This window comes from Gopherus flavomarginatus, chromosome 2 (assembly GCF_025201925.1).
Source record: "Gopherus flavomarginatus isolate rGopFla2 chromosome 2, rGopFla2.mat.asm, whole genome shotgun sequence".
Taxonomy (NCBI): domain Eukaryota; kingdom Metazoa; phylum Chordata; order Testudines; family Testudinidae; genus Gopherus; species Gopherus flavomarginatus.
The window spans coordinates 253,330,326-253,353,823 of record NC_066618.1 but is presented as its reverse complement, the minus strand read 5'-3'; the positions used below and the strand labels follow the sequence as shown (position 1 = coordinate 253,353,823).

Sequence of the window (23,498 nt, the reverse complement as noted above, 5' to 3'; positions counted from 1 at the left end):
CTCTATGTTGTTACACTGTTACAAATGTGTGAGAGAACCTCCCAATGGAAAGGCAGCATTCAGATAATGGAGTGGTCTCATCTCTAGATCCTATCAGTATCAGCAAACAGTTACAATGTATTTGTGATGTGGAGTCTTAGGCCAGGTCAACACTACAGCTTATATCTATATAACTACGTCGCTCAGGGTGTGAAAAAGCCACATCATTATACCAACCTAACCCCCAACTCCCGTGTATATAGGGCTATGTCGACAGGAGACCTTCTCCTGTTGACAGAGCTACTTCCATTAGCTTTGCTGATGGGATAAACTCTTCTGTTAGTGTAGGAGCATCTTCACTTAAGTGCTTCAGTGGCACGGCATATTGTTTGTGACAGCGTCCAACACCCAGGTACTGCAGCTACATTTCAAAGGCAAATAACTTGACTAAAGAACAAAAAATGAATGACCCCTGCACAATACAGAACATGTGTTCACAAAACTGGAGGTTTCTATTTTTACTGGCTGTGTTTCTTTTTCTTTCCAGTTGAAATGTATTTAAAAAATCAGAGGTGATTATTCTGGATTTTAAAACCAGTCTGGTTTAAACCATTTTTAATACAAGCCTTATTGCACATGTTTAACAGCTTGTGTTTCAAGTTTCAGCCCAATGTGAATTTAAACAGCTGCACCATAAACCTGTTAGAAAAATGAAATTATAAAGGAAACTATTGCAATCTGCTCCTCCTTCTTTTCCCCTTTTAGCACTTACCCAGCCCTCACAACTGCTACTCCTGTTCTCTAGGATACTCTCTATCTTTCTGGCTACTTTCTGGACTTTCACTGATGCTCCTAGATTCCTTCTGACCTGGTCAGGTCAACCAGATACTCCTTAGCCACTTCTAAATCTTCCTCATTCTTCTCTGCTGCTTCTCTGCTCTCATCCTGTGAGAAGCAATGCTATCTAGTGATTAGTACAGGGTGCCCACTTGGTGTTGGGAGACTTGTGGGCTTAATCCAGCTCCTTTGGAGTCAATGACAAAACCCCATTTGACTTCATGGGTGAAATCCTGCCTCTCTTGAACTTAATAGTTTTGCCATTAATTTTAACAGAGGTAGGATTTCATCCCCAAAGTATGGAATGAGGCCCTGGTGTTTTATTCTCAACTTTGCTACTAACTCACTGGGAGTGACTGATTAACTTACACTCTTTGGAACATATTTTTTAAAGGAGTAGGTGACCACTGGAGTTAGGTCCCTAGGTGCTTTTGAAAATCCCAATACACGCCTATCTGCAGCTTTAGACACCTAGATATCTTTAAAATCTTGCCTTTTGTGCCTCAGCCTCCTCACCTGTGACATAGGAATAGTAATACTCATCTCCCTTTTTAAAATGCTTTGGGATCTTCAGCTGAAGGTGCTTTGTAAGCTGGTTTGCTTACTCTCTCTATCCATTCACGTAAAAAGTGAGAGGTAAGAGGCATCCAGTTGAGTCTACAAAAGAAAATATTACACTATATATGAAACTCTATGCACTTTTCCATCAATATATACTGTGTTTCATATATAACATCAAGAAGTTGGACAGGATACCAAACATCAAAGTCCTGGACCGGTGGTGCATGACAAGCATTGAATCTCTAATCATACAGACATAACTTCAAAAGGCTGGTCACCTCATACATATGGATGATGTGCAACTCCCCACACCATATTTTGTGGACAGTTGCAAACAGGAGCATGTATGCTGGAAGGCAAGCAAAAACAATATTAGGACACACTCAGAGCTTACCTGAAAAGCTGGTCAAGTCAACCCAAACACATGGGATGTTGCTGCTGTCGACAGATCAGGATTGCAGCAGATCTGCTGAGAATAGCAGAACACAAAAAGGCAAAGACATCTGAGCAAAGAAAGCAAGCTGTGGCAAAAACAAAACTCATCTGTAGATCCCTCATGAGTTTACATTCACACAAGAAGATGCACCGAAACAAACTGACTCTCATACAATCCACTATGATGGGAAATACTAATAACAATATGCTGAGATCCCAGGGCCTTCAGTCAGGGCCCCATGTGAAAGAAATAATTAAATTTTGATTGGATTTTCATATAACACACTGACATGCCATTCTGTTTGCTGGGACTCATGCACTCATAATGTAGGAATCCAAAATACCATCCAAAATATCCATGATTCTGTTGCTGATGATTCTCCTGACCTGGTCTGCATCAAATAAAGCACTCAGGACTGGTGTTATCTTACTCCTCGTACCCAGGGCACATTATTCACCACATGCCCAGAACAAATCTTGTGATGGACTAGCCATTCTATTCCCTTCTGGGTTCAAACACTTCCCAGGGGAACTGACAGAGATTCTGTCTGACATGGTTAGGTCTCCAGGATTCATTGTCTTAAGGGTTTCAGCTTCTATGTGGGCAATGCCTCTGTCAGGATAGCCAAAAATCTATCAGTGTTCCACCTCAAATTTCTCACCGTTTTTTCTGATCCCAAATACAGCTGGTCATATCCTGGACTTGATCCGTGGGCAGGATTTGAACATAAGAAATGCAAGACATCCTGAGCAGACAGTTTTCTCCTGTTTTTACTGTTTATTTTGTTCATAGTTTGCTACATTGTCTCTCTGCATGAGGGAGTTTGGCTGAGAAATATCAGAGCAGCTTTGTAACTCTATTATTCTTTAGTGATAAGGGAGGCATGCTTCTTTATGTAATGTTCCAGTGTATGTTTTCTTTGTGTGTGGTACTTATCCATATAATGTAAATAGATTTAAATCTGCATGCTAATTTTATATTTATACCTCGTCTAACCCTTCCCATCCTTTCCCATCCATTCCTATCCCTGCTGCCTCCTACATATATATTTTCTGGTAAGTTGCCATTACTAAGGAGACAGCTCAACTTGTTTTACTTTGAAAGGGTGTGTGTGTGTCAAGGCTTTCTAGTATTAAACAAATATCTTCATAGAAATTCAAGGAAAATATCTATTGGATCATCCTGTCCGTCTAATTGCCAGTATACGATTGTTGCACACAGTACATTTTCCAGTTCCCTGTCCATTGTAACTCTAAATGGCTCCAGTAGTGAGGCTTTCACCATTTGTTTTGCAGACTATTGCACAATCTAATGGATCTCACTGCCAGGGAATTTTCCTTTCAATATTCATACTAAAATTTCCCTTTCCTAATTTTATTATGCCTAGTGAAATTGCCATTTTCCACACTAAATAATTCCTCTGGTCCTCGGTGTTTATTCCTTTCAAATATTTATAAACTATTTTCATGCCCTCCTCTCTCTCAGTTGTCAGGAGTCAGTCCCTGCCATGAAGAGCTTACAGTCTAAACAGACCAGACAAACAGATAGTGGAGAAATGGATATAACACAAGGAAACTAACTCGAGCAACACAAACACTACTCTAATTATACTGCTTTAACTTACTGAATGTACATTTCAGAACTCCCTCAACTATCAGCTTTCTGCCTTGAAGATTTCGCTGTGTATGGCAGAAGCAATTCAGGTGGGAAACTGAGCTTCATACAACTGTTTCAGTGAAGTATTTGTCTCTCGCCCCTAAACATATAAAGGTATTAATTCTTTTTAAAATGACATTTACCAAAACAAAGGCTGAAAAGAAGATACTGGGTTTATTCTCCAAGTTTTTAAGTCATGTAATTGAAATATCCCCTTTCACATTGTGTAATCCAAATGAAAAGTTTTCCTCTAAAAAATAAAAATAAAGGTAAGATGAACTTCAGAATGCCTCTAGCCTGGACTTTTTAATAAGTTATTAAAAAATTTGCACCAATTAGTTCCAGCAGAACTTGTCCTCCAGCAAGCTCCAAAATCCCTCCCCATCAGGCTTCAAAGCAGGATAAGTTTGAAACAGCACTACTGGTGCTGAGAGAGAATTATAGTGATAGAATTACTATCCCAGGGCAATGTTCTAAAAGCTCTCAGCAATCTTTGAAACCATGAGATACTGAGGGCAAGAAGTCTCATTGAGCTGGCTGCACCCATTTCTCTTGGGGAGATCCCAAAGCATTTGTAGTGAGGAGCAACTTTTTCTCTCTGAGCACTCTCAACTCTGGGATGTCGCAAGCCTCAATCCAGTCCTCTCTCTAGGTGAAACAACTAGTTTAGATTTTGCGATTCTGGGACATAAGTGCCCACAATATGCTGATAACAACCGTCACTACATCTTGTTCTGAAACATAGCATTGTCACATACACATTCCAGTGCCTCTGCAAGAAAAATACCACTACCTAAATGCCTCAAGGATAGTCTGGGTAATATAGAAGTGATGTTGCCAGGAAATGTGAATCAAGGAGCCTTGACATCGCCTTCCATTGAAGTAGTACCTTTCTCTATAATCAGCTATCTGGGGACACAACAGCCTACATATGAGACAAGACAGACTACTGTCATAACAGCCTTCTCTGATCTCCACCAGCTTCCCCATTAATTTCTGAATATGCTTCCAGATTCTGGTGCCAGTCTTTAGGACACTGAAAGGCACAGGTTCTTGTTAGCACCAAAGACATGGCCTCTTCTTGTATAACCCCCATAATACCTTTGACTGACAAGCACAATGCTGCTGACAGAGCTCAGACTGAGACTCTAGGAAGTCTGGGGCCAAGTGTTCTCCCCAGCTGGCCATCAGCAGTGGAACTCCCTTGCAATGCTCAATAGCAGAATAAGCTCAGATCTTACCATATGTAGACCTCATCTCTTTATACTCATCTGTTCATTTGTTTCCTTCACACTATAACAACTGCATTGTGGCCGGCACACTTTCTTCATGAGACATGCAAGTTAGATCATCCTCTCTTAGTGGCAGTAAAAGCTATGAAAGTTTTTGCTAGTTTTATTCCTGACCTTTAATCTTACATTCTTTACTTGTGTAAAGAAAATGCATTGCCTTTTGCACTATGAGCTTTTACCAAATTGTTTTCAATTGCAGCAAACATGGTTCCATTAGTATTAAAATGTTGTAAACACCCACTGAAAGGTTTCTTCTTAGCTTTATTTTAGTTTTAGTATGACTTTACTAGTATCATTTCAGAGACAACACAGTACTGAGCCCTGGGGCTGTGTTTTCCCACTCATTTGACGGATAAAATTTATTATGTTTATAAAATATATCAGTATGTTCATAAAGCTTGTTAAGAGAAATAAAAGAATCTTTGTGTTACATAACATTGTCTTTCTTCAGCATTTTAATTTAAAGCAACTGCAGCAATAAAGAGGGAATGTATTTCCTTTTCTGTGTTTAACTTGCGAAACATAGGCTGTGCGTACCAGACATGGGTTGCTCCATGAATTAATAAAAACAAACTTAATTTTCATTCCCTCAACTTATGAATAGTGCCAGTCTTATACTGAGATGTCTGTGCTATTATGTGCTTAAGAAAATACACAAATTAACGGCGAGGCTGCGGGGGCCCACATTTCTAAAAGCAGTTTCAAAGAGACTGCATGTTAAGGTACTAAGCTGTTGCTTTGTGTTTTATATTTTTAATTTATTTTTTAGTATCACATTTTATTTGAAGTGATTGCCTTCCAAGGCACAGTGCGGAAATTGTAATAGAATGGCAGATGCCTACACTGTGATTCTACTTTCCTGAAGACACAAAGGCCACCAGCAAAAACATAGCAAAATTCCCAAGGTTCACCTTACCTAGAGGTCCTGAATCTGATGTTATTGACACAAGGGCAATTTAAGAGTGACTCTATTGACTTCTTGGATTTGAACTTATGTAAGTAAAACCAGAATCCATTTTTCTCTGTCATCACAGTCCTTTATATGTTCGAAAAAACATCTCCTATCTTTACGCAATAATAGACAGTATCTTCACTCTCTCTGATAAGCAGAAAAATGTCTCCAAATGTCAGAGAATGGGAAATGGACCATTATTGCTCGTGCCTACAAGAGCTCATGTCTAAAACATCTCTCATTCTTTTTAAAGTGAATTCAGTGCACATGAAAGGTGCCATCTTGATGATTCTGGAAATCTCCCACAAAATAGGTGCATGGGCAGTGACAATGGAAGTTTCACAACTGTCTTGCTAATGTGCCTCAAGCCTGTTGTGTGGGGCCTATCTCTAAAGGTGAGAAAATATTGACGTCTCAATGGCCATTCAATTCTGGATCTCATTGCTACGAGTGACCAAAGGGAGCAAATTATTATAATCAAGATTTTTAATGTGAACACCTGTCCACTAAGACAGAGACTGTAACATGAACAGCCACCAGATGGTAACAAGGTGATCTAGGTGAAAAACTTGCAGACGTGTTGAGTGTTATGAAATGAGCTATAATGCAAGCAGTACTTCTGGTAACTGCAAGAGAGTAAATTAAAAACCAATTTTAATGTAGCTGAGGTACAGCAATGATATAATGAGTGGATTCCCAAACATAAACAGTTAGAATTTCAAAGTGTCCGACTCATGATGGCTCATATTGATTCTGCTCAGTGTCATGGGCTGGTTCACAGTTAAAGTACAGCCATACCACTGAAATAAGCTAAGATTATAAAGATGTCACATGATTTCTCATCTCCTATTAGGACATATAAATATAGAAAACAAAAATGTATCCCCTAGAATTTCCTTAGAATTAAAAAGTAGGAGACTTACAGATAGAAATAACTCTTAATCTACCTCTTCTGTTCCTTTTGGGCCTAACTTTCAGAGGTCCTGAGAACCCTCAGTGCCTGTTGTCTCCTTGGGAAGTATGGCTGCTCAGCACCTCTGAAATCAGATCTCACTCGATTAATACAGCTCGTAGCTGGGTCGTGATCCTGTATTCCTTGTGTATCTAGAACTTCCACTGACTTCCAGATCAGACCCATATACAATGATATAGTTTGAGTAAGTGTTTGTCTGTTACAGAGATTAGAAGCATTGAGCCTTTGCTGGTGTACATGTTAGCTTCTTCGATGACCAATAAAAGAGGTAGAAAGCTAAAGACCAGACTGTGACCCAGGCTTTACATCTGTACTAGCAAGCAAAAGGGCTAAAAGGAGTTATCCGAATTGTAGGTCAAATGTGGATATAGAACAGCCACCTCCGGGCAACAGCTGGGGACACAGTGTGGGGAGTAGCCAGAGCTCTGGTTCCTTTTCATGCAGGCCACCAGCCAGCACAGCTGAAATGAAATAGAGGGAAACTAAGCTGCATTAGGGAATGGACTAGTGCAATTTACTACCCCCATGCAGTAGGGGTGAAGAATGGACTAAGCTGTGATTCTCAGAGTTACAATTTAGTCCCTGCTCGGCTCCTGAGACCCGGCAACTAGAAGCTGCTGCTTCCCTTAGGGGGACTGCAAGATGCAAATCCCAGCCCTAAGAGAGCTCATCAAGGCCTGATATGAATAAAAGGAAAAGATGAATGAAAACTTTATTCCACATTTCCTTGGGATGGGGGGGGTTCATTCTAAGATCTCTACTACATACAAAATTTCCCCACTCCACCTCCCATTCACGTCAAAACCTTTCCTGCTTTTCCATCCACCTCTGCCCAAACCTTGGCTTTTCAGTCATTCCTACCAACTCTGCTTCTTGCTCCTGCATTACCTTCACAGCCACTGCTTCAACTACATCTCCATCAGCTTCACTGAGTGGAACCTCCTTCAGATTTTATTAATACAAAGCTCCAGCACAAGGGTTCTCAAACTTGGGGTCAGGACCCCTCAGGGTGTCACAAGGTTATTACATGGGGAGTCGCGAGCTGTCAGCCTCCACCCCAAACCCTGCTTTGTCTCCAGAATGTATAATGGTGTTAAATATATTAAAAAAGTGTTTTTAATTTATAAGGGGAGGTCGCATTCAAAGGCTTGCTATGTGAAAAGTGTCACCAATACAAAAGTTTGAGAACCACTGCTCCAGCAAAAGCCTGTGAAAGGTTATTTTCCATAGTGATCTAAAATTTGTTTTCCATAGTGATCTAGTGACTAGAATTCCATTCTGAATGTGGTACCTTCACTTAAAGAGATTTTCAGAATCAGGAAGCATGACCAAAGCATAAATGGAGAAAGAATCTTTTCCAGCCCATCACAGTAAGTTACTATTTGCCCTGTCCATCTTATGGTGAGTGCCAATAAAAATTTGAGATTTAACAGTGGCAGTTGTGTCATAACTCTCCTACTCAGATCTGAACCTTAGAGTTCAGAGCATGAGAAGCTAGCATGAAACCTCCAAACTTAATTACCAGCTTGGATCTGATATCGCTGCCACCAGCCAGAAGATTCCAGTGTCTGGCTCACTGTGGTCTCCCCAAAACCTTCCCTGGGGGACCCCAAGACTCAGATGCCCTGAGTCTCACCACAAAGGGAAATAACCCATTTCCCTTCCCCCTCTTTACCTCCTCCCAGATTTCCCCGCCCTGGGTACTCTAGGAGATTCCCTGCTTCAAGTCCTTGAAACACAAGAACCGAGAGATCAAATCTCTCTCTCCCCTCACCCAGAGGGTATGCAAAGTCAGGCTTAGTAAATCTAACACAAAGAGATTCTCTCTTCCCCCCTGTCTTCTTCCTTCCACCAATTCCCTGGTGAGCTGCAGACTCAATCCCCTTGAGCCCCCACTAAAAAAAAAAATCCAACAGGTCTTAAAAAAAAAGCTTTATATAAAAAGAAAGAAAAAGACATAAAATTGGTCTCTGTATCAAGATGACAATATACAGGGTCAATTGCTTAAAATAAAAAATGAATAAACAGCCTTATCCAAAAAGAATACAATTTAACACATTCCAGCAACTACACATATGTAAATACAAAAAAAAACAAGATAAACCTATAGTCTTACGATCCTTGTACTTACAACTCGGAAACAGAAGATTAGAAAGCTTGGAGATAAAGAGATCACTCTCAGAGCCGAGAGAGTTACCGAACCAAGACAAAGAACAAAGAACTCACCCCAAACTTCCCTCCACCCAGTTTTGAAAGTATTTTGTCTCCTGATTGGTCCTCTGGTCAGGTGTTTCAGGTCACTGTTTGTTAACCCTTTTATAGGTGAAAGAGACATTAACCCTTAGCTATCTGTTTATAACAAGTTGTTAAATATACAGAGTAATTCAGTATTTCCTATGTGAAGTATAAGGAGTCACAAATCCCACAATAAAGATAAATACTGTGGTGTGGTAAATGTCCATTCTTCATAGATTCATTGATTTCATAGACTCCAAGGCCAGAAGAGGTCACTGTGATCATCTAGTCTGATCTCCTGTCTATGACGTAGAACTTCCCCAAAATAATTCATTTTTATCTGGACCATATTTTTTTTTTAAATCCAATCTTCATTTAAAAATTGCCAGTGATGGAGAACCTACCACAGTCCGTGGTAAGTTGTTCCAATGGTTAAATACTCTTCCTGTTAAAAATGTACAGCAGTATTTCTATTGGGAGCCTCTGTCACAGATTTGTAATATTGGAACAACATGCAGAAGTAATAAATGAGCTATTGTGATGCCAAATAAAGAATTTTGAAAACTGTTTTCTATTCCACATTTTTATTTTATTAAATATTCTTGTTAAGCCAAACAAATGGGAAAATGTTCACCCTTATAATCTGTTACCTTATAGGAAAGTGGAGTGGTGAGAGAATTGCATTAGCTCATTTGGCCACAGCATCACACTGGGAGCTCACGGTCAGATGATTGTCATCCACAACCTCCAAATATTTTTCAGAGCCCTGCTCTACACTATGAGTTTAGGTCGAATTTAGCAGCGTTAGATCAATTTAACCCTGCACCCATCCACATGACAAAGCCATTTTTTTCAACTTAAAGGGCTCTTAAAATCGATTTCTGTACTCGTCCCCGATGAGGAGATTAGCACTGAAATCGACCTTGCCGCGTTGAATTTGGGGTAGTATGGGGTAGTGTGGTCGCAATTCGATGGTATAGGCCTCCGGGAGCTATCCCAGAGTGCTCCATTGTTACTGCTCTGGACAGTGCTCTCAACTCAGATGCACTGGCCAGGTAGACAGGAAAAGGCCTGCAAACTTTTGAATCTCATTTCCTGTTTGGCCAGCGTGGCAATCTGCAGGTGAGTGCAGATCTCATCAGCAAAGGCGACCATGATGGAGTCCTAGAATAGCAAAAGAGCCCCAGCGTGGACTGAACAGGAGATATGGGATCTGATCACTGTATAGGGAGATGAATCCATGCTATTCCAAAAGATTAAATCCCCAAACATTTGAAAAAATCTCCAAGGGCATGAAGGACAGAGGCTATAACAGGGAACCGAAGCAGTGCCGCGTGAAACTTAAGGAGCTGAGACAAAAACCAGAGAGGCGAACAGCTGGTCCGGGGCAAAGCCCCAGACATGCTGCCATGTTATGGCGTCTGCATGGGAAACCCAGGAAATAAGGCTCGAAACAGTTGTCTGCCAGTGCTTTCACAGAGGGACTGGGGCCTGATGACATGTACTCAGAACCACCTGCAACAATGTTTTTGACCCATCAGGCATTGAGATCTCAACCCAGAATTCCAATGGGTTGCGGAGACTGCGGGAACTGTGGGATAGCTACCAAAATGCAACGCTCCGGAAGTTGACGCTAGCCTCAGTACTGTAGATGCACTTGGCCGAGTTAATGGTCTTAATGGTCACACACAATCGACTGTATAAAATCAATTTCTAAAAAATCGACTTCTATAAATTCAATGTAATTTCGTAGTGTAGACATAGTCACTAATTCCCAGGATAAGGTCACCCATCTTGTCATATGCCTTTCATTCTTTGTTCCTAGATATATACATTTAGCGATATTAAAACACATATTGTTTGCTTGCAGCCAGCTTACCAAGCGATCCCAATTGTTTGGTATCAGTGACCTGTCCTTGTCATTATTTACCATTCCCCTAAACTTTGTGTCATCTGCAAACTTTATCAGTGATGATTTTATGTTTTTTTGCAGGTCATTGATTAAAATGTTGAATAACTTAAGGCCACGAAACATACACCCCTCAAAGTTGATTCCCCGTTCATATTACATTTTGAGACCTATCAGTTAGCCAGTTTTTAATGGATGCGATTTTAATGTTTTACCATCCTACCAAGCTATTGTATGGAGGAGGAACAGGACAGGAAGGGAAGGGGCAAAAGAACTTGGGATTTCAAAAGAGCAACACTCTGTCAGAGGAGCTAGCACCAGGCTGCCTCTGAGAGACTTATAACCCCTTGGAAGTATCAGGGAAGTAGACAGAGATGAAAGTCCTGAGGACCGAGGGCTTTTTTTGACTCTTTTTTATTAGGTTTATAGACTCCACCTTTTTTTTTGGTTGATTTGATTTAAACCACTGGTGCCTGGGTCCAGGACTGTTCCAGGAAGTGGGACTTTAGGTAAGGCAGTGTCCATCATTACTGACAAGCAGAAAGATGACAAATTATATTCTATATTCTGAAAATTGTTTTTTCTTTTAAATTTGTGATTGTTAATGAGCTTGTTTGTTCATTTTTTTCATTTCAATACACCTCTACCCTGATATAACGCTGTCCTCTGGAACCAAAAAATCTTATCGCTTTATAGGTGAAACCGCATTATATACAACTTGCTTTGATCTGCCAGACTATGCAGCCCCGCCCTCCCCGCTCGCCGGAGCACTATTTTACCACGTTATATTTGAATTCTTGTTATATCGGGTCACGTTATATCGGGGTAGAGGTGTGGATACCAAAAGTAAAGTAACAAAACTCACATTTCCTTCTCTGTCAGAAATGTAAAGTGTAGTTGTGAGAGAGGATGTGAGAAGGTTAGTCAAAACTAGCTACCCAAAACATTTCTTTAAATGCCCGAATCAAATTAAAAGCATATAGGTGGACATATCTCTAATTGTTTTAGCTTGCTGATATGGATAGAATTATTCATCTTAGAAATAAAGGGCTGAAAGGGACCTTGAGAAGTCATCAAGCCGAGCCACCTGCGCTGAGACAGGACCAAGTAAACACAGAACATCCTTGACACATGTTTGTTCAAGTTGTACTTTAAAAACCTTCAGTGATGGGCATTCCACAACCTCCCTTGGAAGCCTATTCAAGAATTTAACTATCCTTATACTCAGAAAGTTTTTCCTAATATCTAACCTAAATTTCCCTTGCTGCAGATTAAGCCCTTTACTTCTTGTCCTAGCATCAGTGAGCATGGAGAACAATTAATTCCATAAGAACATAAGAACGGCCGTACCGGGTCAGACCAAAGGTTCATCTAGCCCAGTATCCTGTCTACTGACAGTGGCCAATGCCAGGCGCCCCAGAGGGAGTGAACCTAACAGGCAATTATCAAGTGATCTCTCTCCTGCCATCCATCTCCATCCTCTGACAAACAGAGGCTAGGGACACCATTCCTTACCCATCCTGGCTAATAGCCATTCATGGACTTAACCACCATGAATTTATCCAGTTCCCTTTTAACGCTGTTATAGTCCTAGCCTTCACAACCTCCTCAGGTAAGAAGTTCCACAAGTTGACTGTGCTCTGCGTGAAGAACTTCCTTTTTTTTGTTTTAAACCTGCTACCTATTAATTTCATTTGGTGACCCCTAGTTCTTGTATCATGGGAATAAGTAAATAACTTTTCCTTATCCGCTTTCTCAATATCACTCATGATTTTACATACCTCTATCATATTCCCCCTTAGTCTCCCCTTTTCCAAGCTGAAGAGTCCTAGCCTCTTTAATCTTTCCTCATATGGAACCCTCTCCAAATCCCTAATCATTTTAGTTGCCCTTTTCTGACCCTTTTCTAGTGCCAGTATATCTTTTTTGAGATGAGGAGACCACATCTGTACACAGTATTCGAGATGTGGGCGTAGCATGGATTTATATAAGGGCAATAATATATTCTCAGTCTTAGTCTTTATCCCCTTTTTAATGATTCCTAACATCCTGTTTGCTTTTTTGATCACCTCTGCACACTGTGTGGACATCTTCAGAGAACTATCCACGATGACTCCAAGATCTTTTTCCTGACTCATTGTAGCTAAATTAGCCCCCATCATATGGTATGTACAGTTGGGGCTATTTTTTCCAATGTGCATTACTTTACATTTGTCCACATTAAATTTCATTTGCCATTTTGTTGCCGAATTACTTAGTTTTGAGATATCTTTTTGAAGTTCTTCACAGTCTGCTTTGGTCTTAACTATCTTGAGTAGTTTAGTATCCAGTCCTCTTTGTAACAGCCATTAATATATTTGAAGGCTGTTAACAGGTTCCCCTCCCCTCCAGTCTTTGTTTCTCAAGACTAAATATGCCAAGCTTTTTAACCTTTCCTCATAGGTCAGGTTTTCTAAACATTTTATCTTTTGTTGTTGCTCTCCTCTGGAGGCTCTCCAATTTGTCTACATCTTTCCCAAAGTGTGGCACCCAGAACTGAACACAGTTGTCTAGCTGAGGCCTCACCAGTGCCAAGGAGAGCAGGACAATTATGTCCTGTATCTGACATACAATACTCCTATTAATAAACCCCAGAATAATATTAGCCTTTTTTTCAACTGCATCATATTGTTGACTCTCATGCAATTTGTAATCCATTATAACTCCCAGATCCTTTTCAGCAGTACTACCACTGAGCCAGATATTCCCCATTTTGAATTTGTGTATTTGTTTTTTTCTTTGTAACTGAAGTGCCTTGTATTTGTGCTTTACTGTTTCTGTTTTGTTTGTTTTTAAAGAAATTAATAACTGTTTGCTAGCAGCAGTTTGTGCTCTAGCAGAATTTTAGAAAAGGAAGACGCCTCCTGAAAATACCTTGTGGTTCAGGAGTATGTGGGAAGGTCTCATAATGGAAAAGTTCCTGGATGATCTGAGACAGCAGGAGAGTAGGCATGGCTACCATTTCTAGAATATGAACATAAGACAAGAGAAACAAAGATTTGGAAATGGTAGACCTGAGCCAAATCCTCCTCTGGTGTTAATTGACATAGTTCCATTGACATCAGTGGTGCTACACAGATCATACAGGGTGAGGGTCTGGCCCATTATGTTTATACTAATTATGGGCCCGATACAAAACCCAGGGAAGTCAATGGGAGTCTTTCCACTGCATTCAGTGGGCTCTGGATCAGGACCTAAGGTCCTTGGGATGTGTCTACACTGCAAGTAAAGGTGTGATTGTAGTACAGGTATATCTATGCTAGCTTTAATCTAGATAACATGGGTAACAATAATACTGTAGCCATGGCAGCATGGACTTCAGTGTGAGCTAGCAACCAGAGTACAAGCCTTTGGGTACATACTGCTATCGCTTGCCCTGCTGGAGCCCGTGCTACCACATCTATGCTATTATCCCCTGTGCTAGTAAGATTAATGTGCACTATAGACACACCCTGTGATAGCAGGTTGATATCTGGGAGGATACAAAGAAATTCCATGTCCTGCTGTAAGGAATTTCACTGTTTCAAAGTATGGTTTGCAATATTTTTCCTTTGAGTTTGAGGGCTTCCTATACGCTGAGTGTGATTCAATTCCCAGCTCTGCAGGTTAAGTCAAAAATCCCAGTTTGACATGTACCAAGTTTCTTAATCTTTTGAACCAAGCAAAGAGGTCATCCTATGGAGTAATTTCCCTGGGGGGAACTTGGAAATCAGTAGAGAAAACACGTAAAATGACCTTGAGTTAGTGGGTTGCTACATGCCTTTGCTGGAGATTTCTGAATTTTACAAGGTTTGCCTGGTGTGTAAGGAGGCCAGGATTGTAGACAACAAGACAAAGGATTAAACAGCACAGGGATAGAACTAGGCAGATAAGGGTCTGTTTGGATGAATTTCAAGGATAAAAATAATAGAATGCTTCTTTTCTAACTTTAAGCCACTTTTCTAAAAGTTACACATAAACCAATGTGACTGCAAAGATACATTTTCTTAATGTTGAGATTTTATAGTGGAAAGCCTGAGGCTGCTCTAATTTACATCTACTTCAAAGTGCCTTGGGGGACAAGCCGACAGCTCAGGATTCCTGTCATAGTAATATCCTGGCCATGCCCTGTTTTCACAGTAGGGAAGTGTAAGTGTCCTCACACCAGCCATACACCTCTGGAGAATCATACGTACATTGAGGATGCTTCCTGAGCTCATTACACTGGCTGCTGGGCCAAGTTCCACCACCAGTGTGATTCAAAATGGCTGCTGTGCATTGGAGAATATGATCCTCTATGGGCTGTCTGTGTTAGCATTTGGATTTAGTAATATTAAAGGTCCATGTTTCTTTAAAAGTGTTTCAAGATGTGTAGCAAGACAACATGGGTGAGATAATACCTTTTATTGGACCAGCTTCCATTGCTGAAAAAGAAAAGCTTTGAAGCTATTCGGGGCTCTTTTTCAAGTCTTGGGAAGGTATTCAAAGGGTAAGTCTACACTGCAGTTCGACACCTGAGGCTGGCCCATGTCAGCTGACTCAGGCTTGCAGGGCTCAGGCTAAGTGGCTGTTTAATTGCTATGTAGATATTCAGGCTTGGGCTGGATCCCTGGCTTTAGGACCCTGTGAGATGGAAAGGTTCCAGAACCTGGGCTACAGCTTGAGGCTGAATGTCTACACTGCAATTAAACAGCCCCTTAGCCTAAGCCCTGAGTCAGCTGCCAAGGGCTAGCCACAGGTATCTAAGTGCAATGTAGACAATTAGAGTCACAGCTAAATACAAGGTGGAGCATATTGTTTAGCATAAGTAGTTAACCCATATTCTAAGAGATCATTCAAGGTGAAGTGGCCCATTAACACCTCTGCAGTCATAGGCTAAAAAAGAAGTGATCCATTTTGTACCACTTTTCTGATTATGATAACTATGATAAACTCCTTTCTACCACTAGCACTAGCATAAATTTCAAGCATTACATCAACATTATACTGCACTATGTAGTGGTGTTGTAGACACGTCAGTCCCAGCATATTAGAGAGACAAGGTGTGGGAGGTAACATCTTTTATTGGACCAACTTCTGTTGGTGAGAGTGACAAGCTTTTGGGCTTACACAGAGCTCTTCAGGACCTGAAGCAGAGCTCTGTGTGGCTTGAAAGCTTGTCTGGTCCAATAAAAGATATTAAATAACCCACTTCGTCTATCTAATTATACTGCGCTAGCAGATATCCCTAAACTCTTCCTACACCAATACCATTGTTCCATAATAACTAATATGTAGTACCATTAGCTCAATGTGAGAAAAAGCAGAAAGAACACATGAAACAAAACAAGGAAATATGTGGCACAAACAAATACAGATGAGGTATAACATTTTTTATTTTCTCTGCTTTCAGAGGTCCTTAAAGTAAATGGCAGTTTGGTAAGTAGAGGCTAATGGAGCTAATCACCACCAATTAAATTCTCTCTTCTCTATTATTTAAACAAACAAAAGTCCTTTGTGGTAGGTGCTTTTCATTTTCCCCTGCTCTCCAGTAGCTCAATGGAGAGCAGCAAGGAGTAGCAGAGCGGGGCAGGAGGCACTAGCAGGCGCCAGTACCTTCAGTACAATACTATAGAGTGCAGTCAGGGAAGGATAGGTGTGTGACCGTCTATCCCTAAGGACACATCTACACACAGAAGTTGTAGCGCTTTAACTATACCAGTGTACTTAAAGAGGTATGACACAGTTCTACCAGCATAACAATTCGGTCAGGTATAGCTTATTTCTGTACGGGAAGGGAAATGAGCTGTATCATTATAAGGTACCTTTATACCAGTATAATTTCATCCCCACTAGGGCTTTTACTAGTATAGCTATTTTGGTAAAAATATCACACCCTAACTGGTATAGTTATAGCAGTGTGAACTAGGCCTTAGAGAGTTCTTTCGTCCTCTGAAAGCTGAGCTGGTTGCAGTCTTACCAATTGAAATGATTTTTTGCTGAAGTGTGATTTTTTTCCAAAATGAATTTATTTTTGAGAAACCTTGGTGACTTTGAAAAAAATTCACATAGGTTTTCAATTAAAATGATCGGTAACATTGAAATAGTTATCAAAATGTTTATTGGTATTTTTAATTGCCCAACCATCAGGCTGAGGAGTTTCAATGACACTTTGGTAAAAACTATATTTTTAAAATTACCAAAAAATAGTGGGGAAAAAATGAGGAAAAAAATGGGTCTGTCACCTCTAGAATGAAAACAACATTGAAATTTCAATGTCTCTCTTCCAAATTGTTTTTCCATTTTACCTCTGGCTCTGAGCTCAGGGCACAGTCATAGGCTGCCATGTCAGTACCCAATCGGGTAGAATCAGAGTACCCCAGAGTCTGGGCATAGATGCATCCTCAGTGTGCAGCTCCACCTTCCCTTTGGGAGAAGCACACTTGGCCCCAGTGAGAGAAAGCTGACATAGAGCCACCAAGGAGATGGCCAGCCCATGATTTCAAGGAGACAGCAGGTACTAGGGGTGTGTGAGCAGGAGAAAAGGGGAAGTGTATGTGTGTTGAAGGGGCTTGATGATCTGTAGTGAAAGGAGGCTCTAAAACAGACTGGAATATGGCAAAGAGGGTAGGAGTGAAAGAAGGACCAGAGGGTCTGCGGCTGCTGGCTTTTTTTTTTCCCGGGGGGAGGCAGAGTGGTGGGGGCAGTTTGCTCATCTTCAGGAGAAGCTGGAGAGCAGTGGTGGGAATTAGAGCAGACAAATTATTGGGGGAGGGGCCAGAACCCCCAATTCATTAGTCGACTGGTTGATTTTTCCTTGGAGATCAGACATGACTCTGTGTAAATGTGTGGGTGGGAACATGAGGAAGGGGGCAGGATAGCCAACTATCCTGCTTAAGGAGAGTTTGTATCTAATAGCCAAGCCCTCCACCACTACTTGTTTTGGACAGTAGCCCAGTTTACATTTGATTCATAGCTTGGAGTTAGAAGGAAACTTTATCTTTGGGCAAGTTATTTATTCCAGAATTGATTGCTGCAGGATTTAGTGCACCTTCCTTGGAAGCAGCTGGTTTTGCTCACTGTCAGAGCCAGTTTACTGATCTAATCCATACTGGCAATTCCTGTATTCCATTCTTTTGTTCTGCCTCCATAAATTCCTTGTGTAGTTTCAGCTAGTTGTAGAACTTTCACTTCCTGCTCTAAATTGCTGTCCTTCTGCAGCAATGGTGGTTGTTCAGTGGTTTTTATATAATCCTTATGTCCTCCAAAGAAATGATGTGAAGCTTGTTTAAGTTGTTTGGAAAGTGCTTTGAGATCCTGGAATAAAAGAGTCTATAGAAATGCACAATGTTATTCACAGATTTGTATAATTAAAATTACTGTTATTGTTGGTGTGACAAGGTGGGTGAGGTAATATCTTTTGTTGGACCAACTTCTGTTGGTGAGAGAGACAGACTTTTGAGCCCAAACAGAGCTCTTCCGGACCCTGAAGAAGAGCTCTGTGTAAGATCGAAAGCTTGTCACTCTCACCAACAGAAGTTGGTCCAATAAAAGATCTTACCTCATCCTCCTACCCCAGTCTCTTTGATGTCCTGGAACCAACACAGCTACAACAACACTGCATATTATTGTTAGTTTCATTTGTATTGCAGTAGTGCCTAGAAGGGATGAGGGCCCCATTATGCAAGACACTGTATACAAACAATGAAAAAACAGACCCTTCCCCAAGACCCTTACAATTTACATTTACTAGATCAGCTATAATGGATCATATGTAAAGAATCTACCTACACTATCCAAAACAATCATTCCAGGTTCCAGGCAATTGTAAATATCCAGTGAAAAAAGAGCAGATTTTTTTTTTTTAAATTCTGATGCCAAGTTATGTCGCATGAAATTTAGAAAAAAGCCCATTAGTTCTAGACTAAACATATGCCTGCTATATTTTTAACTCAAATTTATGTCAGCTAGTAGAAATGAAGTGGACTCTAAATTGTCTGCAGTATTCATTACCAGGAGCACTGCAGACTAGACTCATTCTTTTGGAAAAACTGAAGCCATCTACATTCTAAAATTTGACTCCAAAGAAAACTCTGTGAAATGAGACCATTCAATAAAGACACATACCTTCAGAAGGAAAAAAAAATCATCCAAACAACACTTTGTAAATGGCAAAGAATATTACTCATCTCCTTCTCTTTATGGATTCTGCCATGCATAAGTACAGATGCATTCATGAATATGCAAATTTTCAGCATTAACTTGAGTCCCACTGTGATTCCTGCACATAATTAGAAGCTCATCATTAATGATTTATGAGTGGCTGCCATGCTATCAGCACTTAGAAATAAAAGAAAACTACTGTATGCACGTTTTTATTTATATTTTAGCAGGGTTATTGCTAACAATAGTGAAGTTATGGAAGGCCTGCCTGCAAGCAAAACATTAGCTCTTCCCTTGCAAAAGAAAAGGCTGTAACATATACAGAGAAAAGGTGTGTGAGGTAATATCTTTAAGTGGACCAACTTCTCTTGATGGAAGGGACAAGTTTTCCAGCTTCATAGAGCTCCTCCTCTAGTCTTGTGAAGGAGGAAGAGCTCCTTGACCTAAGGAAGAGCTCTGTGAAGTTGTTGTCCCTTCCACCAACAGAACTTAGCCCTTTTTTGGTTTTCTTGCTATATTTTTTTAGTTGTGGGTATACTTTTAAAGTTTCCATGCAGCTTGCAGAGATTTCACTTTTGGCTCTGTACCTTTTAATTTCTGTTTAATTAACCTCCTAATTTTTGTGTAGTTCCCCTTTCTGAAATTAAATGATACCATGTTGGGCCACTGTGGTGTTTTCCCCACCACAGGGATGTTAAATTTAATTATAATGTGGTCACTATTTACCAAGTGGTCTAGTTATATTTACTTCTTGGACCGGATCCTGTGCTCCACTTAGGACTAAAACAAGAATTGCCTCTCCTCTTGTGAGTTCCAGGACTAGTTGCTCCAAGAAGCAGTCATTTAAGGTGTCAAGAAACTTTATCTCTGCATCCCGTCCTGAGATGACATTTACACATTCAATATGATGATAGTTGAAATCCACCATTGTAACTAAGCTTTTACTTTTTATAGATTCTCTATTCTCCCTGAGACTGCTATACTCTTATTATTTGAGCATGGAATTTCTATCCACAGAGATTCTATGGTACAGGTGGGTTCATTTAAGATTTACTTCATTTGATTCTATGCTTTCTTTCACATATAGTGCCACTCGCACACCAGCATGACCTATTCTGTCCTTCCAATATATTTTGTACGCAGATATTACTGTGTCCCATTGATTATCCTCATTGCACCAAGTTTCTGTGATGCCTATTATATCAATATCTTCATTTAATACAAGGCACTCTAGTTCACTCATCTTATTATTTAGATTTCTAGCATTGGTATATAAGCACTTTAAAACGTGTCACTTTATAGCTATCTGCCCTTACATGATGTAATTGACTGGGACTCTATCATTTGACTGTTTTTCATCAGTTCCTACCCGTATTTTATCATCTTCTATCCTCTCCTCCTTACTAGGACATAGAGCATTTCCATTAATAGATCCTCCCTAAGGAATGTCTCCGTCTGAACCACATGCTCCTCCGCCCCTGTTGGCTTTCCCCCACCCTTAATTTAAAAACTGCTCTATGACCTTTTTAATTTTAAGTGCCAGCAATTTGGTTCCATTTTGGTTTCGGTGGAGCCCATCCTTCCTGTATAGGCTCCCCTTTCCCAAAAGTTTCTCCAGTTCCTAATAAATCTAAACCCCTCCTCCCAACACCATCGTTTCTTCCTTGCATTGAGACTCTGCAGTTCTGCCTGTCTAATTGGCCCTACACATGGAACTGAAATCATTTCAGAGACTGTTAATACAGAGGTCCTGGACTTCAATCTCTTACCTAGAAGCCTCAATTTGGCCTCCAGGACCTCTGTTCTATCCTTTCCTTATGTCACCGATACCTACATGTATCACAACCACTGGTTTCTCCCCAGCACTGCACATAAGTCCAGCTAGATGTCTCCAGAGATCTGCAACCTTTGCACAAGGCAGGCAAGTCACCAGGTGGTTCTCCCAATCATTGCAAACCCAGCTATCTATGTTTTTAATGTTCAAATCCCCCATTATTATTACCTGTCTCTTCCTACTAACTGGAATTCCCTCCCCAGGAGAGGTATCCTCAGTGTGAGAAGATGCCAGAACATCATCTGGAGGAGGGTCCCAGCTACAGGATTGTGGCACCTTATAGGCTAAAAAATTTATTTGAGCATAAGCTTTCATGGGCTACAGCCCACTTCATTGGATGCTGTAACCCACGAAAGCTTATACTCAAATAAATTTGTCAGTCTCTAAGGTGCCACAAGTACTCCTGTTCTTTTTGAGGATACAGATTAACACAGCTGCTACTCTGAAACTTGTAACTATGGGATTATTTCCCTGTGCTCCAGTTGGATGTTTTCCTTCCCTGAAACTTTCATCCTCATCAACAGCAAAGAGGCTGTCAGACAGGGGGTGGGACGGTTCTACTGTGTCCTGGAAAGTCTCATCTATGTACTTCTGTCTCCCTTGGCTCCTCCAGTTCAGCCACCCTGGCCTCCAAAGCCCGTATGCGGTTTCTGAGGGCCAGGAGTTCCTTGCACAGAATGCACACATATGCCACTTGCCCATAGGGCAGGTAATCATACAGACTGCATTAAGTGTAATAAACTGGAAAACCCCCATTCTGTTGCTGGGCTTCTGCCTGCATTGTCTTTTTGCTCCTGAAACTCATTCCTTTGTGGATGTTTTGGTTTTACCAGGGGGTGTTCAAGTTAAGTTTAAAGAATGTTAAGGGTATCTAGCCCACTACTCTCCCACTCCTCCTCTAAACTCCCTTGCAAAACTCAGCTGTTAGCCAATCCTGTTAGCTAGCTCCTCTGGTTGCTTAGGAGTGGGCTTTTTAAAGCCCTGGTCTTCCTGAGTAACCCCACCCCCTGGTTAAGGGTGGATGGGTGCTAAAAGGCTTAGGGATCAAAGCCTTATTAAAAAGCTCTCAGCACAGAAACAGACTGCATGGTATATTTCAGTCAAGCATCAAGCACACCACACACAAACAAAACAAGCTTACCCCAAGGATCACATAATCACTCCTCCTTCACCTGGAGAACTCCATTGCAAATCTCCATCGCAAAACTCCCCTGGTAGCTGTTCCTATGTTTGCTAACTCCAGCCTCTCAAGCACCGAGTTCATGCCACACTCGCCCTGGCAGAGCTGACGAGAGGGGATAGGGGGATATTATATCAAGGCCTTGAGCTCAGGGGAGTCCCAAAAAATCAGTAGGATCTGGGAGGAAGTGGAGCCCCAGATTTCTCGCTACATGCCTGTGCCATTCCCCATCTCTGACAGGGGACATGGGCTGCTGGAAATGGAGTGAGACCACACAGGCCCCCCCAACAGTGAACCCTGGTGCAGGAGCCAGTTCCACAGCAGCAGCAAGGAGAAGCACACCTGGCCTCCCCACTGCCCAGTGTGCCCACTCAGGTTTGCCCCAAAGCCCTTCCATCATGCTGGAGAACTGTCAGTGCCAAAACCAATTGAGTGGCATTGTGACCTGGTGCACAGGGCTTGCAATGCCACTCACTTAATTTTGGCCCCCCACAGGCCCTCTGTCAAAACAGGCGGCTGGTGTGGCCAAACCTGAGTGGGCAGTGGGGTGCCGAGTATTGCTTCTCCATGCCACTGCCAGTGGTATGCCTTCTGTGTACAGCTATGGGCACCACTGGGTTTGCACTTGCTTTCCCTGTGACCCACAAGTGTGCTTCTTCTCTTCAGTTTCAACAGTCAATCAGGGTCTAAGGTCCCAAGTCCACCCTCAGATTCAGATCCTTCTGTTTGAATCACTGACAAGACTAAAATCATGCAAACATCAAAATATGTGGAAGTTTGATTCAGATAAATGTCCATAAGTTTGTCTACTTTTTCTGAGGCCTATAGTTCCTTCTTCTGACTTTGCAACAGTATCCCCAGATTTATTCTTCCATTAGGCCAACCAAGTAGGCACTATCTTTTGTTTCTTCATTGTTGCCCACTCCTTCTTTACCTTTCCTCACCTCCTTGCTAACAAGTAGAGGTACACTTTAGATGTTGCAGAGAGAACAAACTCTACTGTGTAGTAACCTCACTTCTTGTGGGGACAAATGAGACACTTCAAAGAAAGTTGTATTCCTCGATATAAATAGATACATTTAGTGTATGCGCTTGCTACTGAAAGAGTACGAACTTACCAAATACCAATGCTTTAACAGTTCATAGAAGAGTTTTCTGCAATGTGGCTGGGTTGCCTCTTCAGCCCGCCCTTCCAACACATCAGGGCACAACTCACTCAGCTGTGGGTCTCCTCAGGTAGGCCACAGTCTCTCTGAGGTCTGAGATTGCGGGGCTTTAGCCAAGACACCTTTCAGTCCTACCTCTTCCGGAGTGCTAAGATCCAAAGGAAATCAGGAACTGAAAATCCACAGCTCAAAACAGGATCACCCAACAAACCTTCAGTGGGACCCCACACTTCTGTTCAGGGCTTGTCTCCAAACTGACTGCTTTCACTGATCGCCCAGCATCTGATCATCCCTTCTAGCAGGCTCATCTAACCAGAAGGCAATTTCC

The 23,498-nt window shown here is 41.3% G+C and overlaps 1 pseudogene; it reads right to left on the bottom strand.

Annotated features, from left to right (window-relative positions):
• Positions 1 to 23,498, bottom strand: part of LOC127044723 (uncharacterized) — a 74,313-nt pseudogene that overhangs the window by 37,027 nt on the left and 13,788 nt on the right.